The following is an 8,111-nucleotide window of genomic DNA, read 5'->3' as shown; positions in this document are numbered from 1 at the left end:
TACAGCTTCTACAAACTAAAGTACACACAACCCCACTAAACTCTATAGTTATATTACCATGTCTACACCTTATACAGCTTCTACAAACCTACACACAACCCCACTAAACTCAATAGTTATATTACCATGTCTACACCTTATACAGCTTCTACAAACTAAAGTATACACAACCCCACTAAACTCGATAGTTATATTACCATGTCTACACCTTATACAGCTTCTACAAACTAAAGTACACACAACCCCACTAAACTCTATAGTTATATTACCATGTCTACACCTTATACAGCCTCTACAAACCTACACACAACCCCACTAAACTCGATAGTTATATTACAATGTCTACACCTTATACAGCTTCTACAAACTAAAGTACACACAACCCCACTAAACTCGATAGTTATATTACCACGCTACACCTTATACAGCTTCTACAAACCTACACACAACCCCACTAAACTCGATAGTTATATTACCTTGTCTACACCTTATACAGCTTCTACAAACCTACACACAACCCCACTAAACTCGATAGTTATAGTACCATGTCTACACCTTATACAGCTTCTACAAACTAAAGTACACACAACCCCACTAAACTCGATATTCATATCGACTCCTGGCCGCCATACAGTGACCTGTCTGGTCGATTGATGCTTTTTTTCTTCTTTTTGCAGCCGTCGCAACTTTTGGCGGTGAATGAGATAGAATTGAAAGAAAAACTGATTCCATCCAAAACGATACCAACAAATGTATATAATTATCACACGGACTTCTGCTGTTATTTCACTAGCATATCATATCAAATTGATAACAAAACCATTGATTTTTAATTTTAACATTTATAATAACGATCTACTTCTACAGGGTAGCCTGTAACACAAGAATTTGAAGGTTCGCATCGTAGTTTTTAACGTTTATTATTGGATATTTACATTTGAATTATTTGTCAAAGATTCCCCAGCGGATATCTGCGGGGATTTTGCTCCGTGATTTTGGTAACTATTGATAAGACTTCCAGGTTGGACAAATAACTAAAATGTAAATATCCTATACTAAGCGTTAAAAATCACGATACAAGATCAATTTATACACATAATTGTTTGCTGTGATAAAAAAGGACAATTTATGAGCCTTGGTGGGATGGATAGTAAGAAGCTACCTGTGAAAGGAAATCTGATTTCCCCTGGTACTAAGACCACTACGTGTAACCACAGATATTTTACGCACGGTGACACAGGGACCTGAGAATTGGTTACAGTCTATGTGTGTTGGAACCTCCCTTAGTGTGAAGATTCTATAGCACATTTCAGACATTTTGGTGGACTAGACTAAAACTCGGTAAAAATGACACCACGGGTGTTCATTAACTCTCATTTTTACCGAATTTACACATACATTGTAACAAATGTTCAGGTCCCTGTGCATAATGATATGTAGAATGCAGTGTGCAAGATTTAATCTCTTATCTAAAATGTAAATCACCTCGACGTCACTCTCAGCTGATACAGGTGTTGAGAAAATTCAATAAACTGAATATATCTAAGGATTAGCCGTTTATTGTAGTTGGTTTATGAGCTGATAAATCTAATGGAGCAGGAGGTAAATTGCGTAAACGTTGTCTGAATATTTTATGGAAAGGATAAATTTATATTGAATCGAAATGAAGTATGGCGTTTGTTTAAAAATACTGACACCTGGTTTGCAGAAGTAAGTACCCCAATATTTACATGTACAGGTATATCGATATAGAAACAGTGGCAATAGTAAATATAGTTTATTTCTTGTTTGATAGCAAAACGCGTGTTGGATTGATGGTATTTTTTCGCCCCGGGCATGTATCTATACAGAAATGGAAATTGAAACCATGCAGGGCTATCTCGCATCCTACTGGTCACATTACTTTGTTAAGATCGAGATAAGCTACTGATATGGAAGAGTTCGCATTGTTCGTGATTTCGAGTGAATGGAGGTATATCCGATCGACATATAGAGGGTCTTTGTGTTAATGAGATAAAATATCATTGATTTATTTAAGAATCAAGTTCACGTTACTAAAGTCTGTTTACCCGTAATGATCAACTGTTCGACGAATTCAGCCTAGCATGAAAAACGACAGAAAATACCGACCTTAAATAGGAACCATAATTTTATCTCAATATCGACAACTTACATCAAAATGCGAACAAAATTTACACGGAGACCCCTGAAAAGGTACAAGTATAACCAGACCAGGTGTCCCGGAGGAGTAAGAGTCTTCTGATTCATTGGCGACTTCCGCCAAACAAAAGGACAAATCCGGGTCAAGTTCTCGGAAAGAGAACTACAAGGGTGGTGGAAACAAAACAACTGGGCGTACCTACAAACATCGAATAGATCCGGATTCTTATCGCACATTAAATTGAGATGCTTTCAACTTAGATCATGGAAAGAAATAAGAAGTCGGTCAGGAGAAAGGAACATAGTTTGCTCAATAGTCTGTCGGTGGATACTGCCACCGTATTCAACAAAGAGATCGGTGTATATTGCCACCGTATTCAACAAAGAGATCGGTGTATATTGTCACCATATTCAACAAAGAGATCGGTGTATATTGCCACCGTATTAAACAAGAGATCGGTGTATATTGCCACCGTATTAAACAAAGAGCTCGGTGTATATTGCCACCGTATTCAACAAAGAGATCGGTGTATATTGCCACCGTATTAAACAAGAGATCGGTGTATATTGCCACCGTATTCAACAAAGAGATCGGTGTATATTGCCACCGTATTCAACAAGAGACCGTCAACAGGATTTGATTGTGTCGTATAATGCACAATATCTTACTCGTTTCACCATTCGTCTTTCTCGAGGACGACAGCACTCACAACAACGAGCAAACCTGGCTGAGTATGGAAGTGTACAGAGTGGAAAATCAAATGACCTTACAGTAGAGAGACGTTTTCACCATGGACGACAACACTCATAACAACGACCATATACCTGCCTGTGTATTGAAGTGTACAGAGTGGAAAATCAAATGACCTTACAGTAGAGGGACGTTTTCACCAGGAGTGGATGTTCAAGATTGATAATAATAAAAGAAAACCCTTTGAATGGGTCCTCAAATCTATGTTATATCAATTTAAAACACATTAACCACTGTATCCCTGATTTAATGGCGCTATGTACTAATGATGAAGGCTTGGTAACTAGTCGAGCAGGCAAAGGTATTGTTGATAAGGATTCCAATGTAAAACTTAAAAAGGGGCCAACACAGACTCTCCTATAGAGGTCGAAATGGTGGTGGTGGACACAGGAAGGTCAAGGGATGGGGGTTAATGAAGCCAAATGTTACGGTCGACTCCTCACTGGGAAATAGTCTGGATTCTATACCCATACTGTGAAGTGTGGCATTGTCCAGGTCATTGATTTGCCTCACGATTCCATTGTCAGCACCCTTGTTCTCACTGGGACGTGGTGTTAACTTTGTAACGCTGAATTAATTCTTGTCATACTTAGTATATTTCAATTGTTTATTTCTATTGTTCATATCTCCCAACGTTTTATTGACTTTTAGCTGGAATTCTGGCTTTGTTTACAAGTCCGTTTTCTCTTGTTTTGGGGACTTTTTGTCATATTACTGTTAGCACTCTTGTACTTACAAAGGTAATTTAACGGCTAAACATCTAACTATACCTGTGGTTTGTATACCATTTATAAGAAACAAATATTATAAATGTGGTTAAGCGTTGATGTTTACATTGTAAACAACGCAGTAACTGACTACATATGGAATACGTAGCCTTACAGATTAGATCGATGTGCTATGTAATAGAGATGGCCATTGTCCCACTATGTACATTACTAACACATCATATTTCACTCATATGTACAAATCAACACATCGCTAACAAACAGCTACCCTTCGTCAGCAGTTTCCGTTTATATTACCACAGTCATGGTACCAGTTTATCAAAGATCAAATATACACTGTGTTAACATAACATGTTCTATTAAACTAACGGAACCTCTCAATGCGTATATTAAAGCGATGAGTTGTGAAATCAACCTAGGATATGACTACTTCGATTTTCACTTCAGCAAGACATCACATAGATATTATTTTATATGATAAAGCGTTGTCTCTCATAATTATTTTAGAACTGACTTTTCCAGTCTTATTAGCCTACTTAATTGTCCTTGTAAATATGCAAAAGCGGAAGAAAAGGTAAGACTGAAATAGATTTTTGTATATTGTACTTAAACTTGGGGGATTCTTGCGTTACATACTGAAATATCCACACTTTTAAAAATAATCAAAAATGGAACACAACCATAATGTCATAGGCCGATATACCATTCTTTGTGTGGAAAGGCGTACATAAGATAATATTGTAGTATAATAGAATAATAAAGCTTTCAGGGGGCCGCGTTAGTTCAGCCGGTTAGGACAGGTAACCTCAGTGATGAATTTCGTTATTTACTTGAATGTACAACATTATCTGCTGATAGAACTTTACATACAGACAAATTGTATTGGTCAAAACCAAATATTATTAAGTTTGATAAACTAATGAATATAACTAATGTTAAAACACTAATGAAAATGTGTACTTTTATCAGAATAATTAATAACATGATTTGTCCTCTTAGATAAAAATGTAAACGTTATGTATTGAAACAGTGCTGTATACCGACTACGAACACTACAATAATTGTATGTATTATTGTTATGTATACTAGAAATACATGGAGAGTATAAAACAAAATTCTATTATTTATATTTGTACTTCATAAATGATGTAGTGTAAATTGTGTACTAGATATAAGTCTACAATGTGTTTCCGATAAGTGTATGAATCCGCGCTCCGCATTGGACGTGTGTGTATCTTTCTTTCAATCCGTGCTCCGCATCAGTATACATGGACTTATGGGAAAATCACGGGAAAGGTGCTGTAAGAGAAACGCGTGGCGATTCCTGGAGATGCTGAGCGTTCGCATGGCGAGACAGGAGTTGGAAGAGGTGTTTGTGTGACAATATGAACCGTATTGAGGTTTTACTGTTGTATATGTGTTCAACAGTGATGGGTTAACTTCAACTTAACTGTAATCCAGTCATATTATGGCGCTGTAAGCTAACCAGTGAGAGCGTGAGGCTGGCCAGTTGATTTGGATAATAGAGTCTACTGCTGTATTGGGATTCGTCTGCCATAGAGAATCTTGTTTTTGCTGTGCTGAGATTCATCGGCCATGGAGAACCTTCTCAGGAATATATATTATATTGTGATCCGCATGTCTAACACGGGACTGGAGAGTTTGCCACCCTATACGTGAGTACAAGTGGTCAATTACCGTGTGTGGATTTGGGCCCTCGCGACTATATATACATATAGGCCATGTTTACTTGTTGATGACAGGAACGTTTTTACAATATCATGGCCTCGTGTCGCGTTAGTGACTCGCGCGCAATCATGCTTACCATTACGCGGAAGATTGATTCCTAGCATGAACTCTGTACTTTTACTTATGTCCTACAGTTTAACTTGTCAAATGTACTTGTGTACATTGCATTAAGTGCCCAGAATGTTCGGTCATTTGATTCTTACATATAATATATAGGTATTATACTATATGTATGTATATGTATATGTTGAAATGTATTTTGTAAATTAAACATTGTTGAATGTGTTATCAGCCTTTGATCTGATTGGTTTACACGTGTGTGTACTCTATGTAGTGCCTCTAAGTTGTACGTAAATTTACCCTTTCACTAACTGGCAGTTTCCGGCCGTAACAGGAAAATGGGGGCTCGTCCGGGATACCGTTTATGTTTATATATTATGCATATATAGATAATATGTATATTTTTTGTTAGTGGAATTTCTGTGTAAAACCAATCACTTTCAACCATGTTTAATGCAGAAGAATTCATGCAGAGTCCAACATTGGACAATTTAGCATTATTAAAGAAAGATGATTTGTTCTTGCTTGCTGGCCACTTAAACCTTGAGGTTCAATCTTCTATGAAAAAACAGAAAATTAAAGAAGTTGTAGTTAAATATTTTGTCGATAGTGGGATTTTTGAAGAAACCTTCTCAGATGCTATGGCTGACCCTGTGGGTAAGGTAATGGAAGCTTACAAGGTAAGGTCTTTAGAGCTTGAGTACCAGTTCAAGTGTGAGGAGATGAGAATGGAGAAAGACAAAAGAGAATTTGAGTTGAAATGTCAAATGGAGCGTGAGGAGAGAGATCATCAGATTAAAATGAAGGAATTAGATCTCGCTAGTGTTAGAACCCAGCCCATTCCCTCTCAGAGTTTTGGTTCGAGTCAGTTCGACGCGACTAAGAACATTAGACTTGTACCTAAATTTCAAGAAAAGGAAATCGACAAATATTTCTTGCACTTTGAAAAAGTTGCCTGTAGTTTAAAATGGCCTAAGGATGTATGGACAATCTTGTTACAAAGTGTTTTACTTGGTAAAGCAAGAGAAATTTTCTCTGTAATGCCTGTAGAGCTTAGTGGGGATTATGACTATGTTAAAGAGCGCATTTTAAAGGCATATGAGCTTGTGCCTGAAGCATATAGACAGAAATTTAGAAATGCTAGAAAACAAGCTGATCAGACACATGTAGAGTTTGCACGCGAGAAGACGCAGATGTTTGATAGATGGCTTCGATCAAAAGATATTGGTCATGATATTGAAAAACTTAGGGAACTTGTGTTAATGGAGGAATTTAAAAAGTGTGTGCATAATGATGTCAAAAGTCATTTAGATGAGCACAAGGTGGACACTTTGAATCAGGCAGCCATTATGGCTGATGATTATTCATTAACCCATAAGCTAAGTGCTAAGGTTAATTACAATACTCCAGTTAGTAGTCAAGCTTCCCATGTTACAGCTAGTTCTATCAATAAATCTACTAAGTCAGGTCAAGTTGACAAGTCTGTAAATCAGACTAACAATGTACATCAAAGTACTGAGAGTCCTGTAAGGGTAATGACATGCGCATATTGTAAAAAGAAAGGTCATATAATGTCTGACTGTTGGTCATTGAAGAAAAAGGAAGAGAGAAAGGCTAAAGGTGTACAGCCTAACGCGTGTACCGCTGTAATCCCAAAAAGGAAAACAGCTAAAACCATGAGCCTGGACAAACACTGTCCTACTAAATCTAAGTCTGTTATGGACAAGATGAAACCCTTTCTATCTCAGGGATATGTTTCCCCTGAAGGTGAAGATAACAATAGGATTCCTATTACAATCCTTAGAGACACAGGGTCTTGTCAATCTCTGTTTTTAGAAAGCGCTTTGCCTGTTTCGGAGAAAACTTATATGGGTGCTGACGTACTGGTCCAAGGCGTTGGGTCAGGATTTATACCCGCCCCGCTTCACCAGGTTTACCTTGAATCAGACTTGGTGTCCGGGCTTGTTCAAGTGGGCGTGTTGCCTACTCTTCCAATGGAAGGAGTATCATTACTCCTTGGTAATGATTTAGCAGGTGATAAAGTTATTGTTAACCCTATAGTAACTAACCAACCTGTTAGTGAATGTACAGAAAATGTATTCGTCCAACCAACAGGAATCTGTACTAGGGCAATGAGTGCTAAAATGTTAGAAAATGAAGATGAAACTTCTGTTGCTGAATCCAGTCCTACTCATAGTAAGGAAACATGTAATGGTAAAAGTTCCAAACTAGAAGAGCATGGTAGTTTAAACAAGGACGTGCTTAGTCGGGAGCACCTGATTTATGAGCAAAATAGGGATCCAGAATTATTATCCCTTAGAGATAAATCATTATCTGGGGAAGAAAGAGACAAAGTTCCTGTTTGTTATTTTGAAAAGGATGGTGTATTGATGAGGAAATGGAGACCTCCAGATGTAGGTGTGGAGGATGAGTGGGAGGTGGTGTATCAGATTGTGGTACCAAAGGTATATAGGGAGCAGGTAATGTCAATAGGTCACGACAGCCCTATGGCTGGGCATTTGGGTGTCACCAAAACTTATAATAGAGTTTTGACCCATTTTTTCTGGCCTAAGATGAAAAGTGATGTAGCTCAGTACTGTAGATCTTGTCATATCTGTCAGGTTGTGGGAAAACCAAACCAAAAGATACCCTGTGCCCCTCTC

Source organism: Pecten maximus, chromosome 10, assembly GCF_902652985.1.
Source record: "Pecten maximus chromosome 10, xPecMax1.1, whole genome shotgun sequence".
Classification (NCBI taxonomy): Eukaryota; Metazoa; Mollusca; class Bivalvia; order Pectinida; family Pectinidae; genus Pecten; species Pecten maximus.
Note: the sequence above shows the minus strand (reverse complement) of the source record.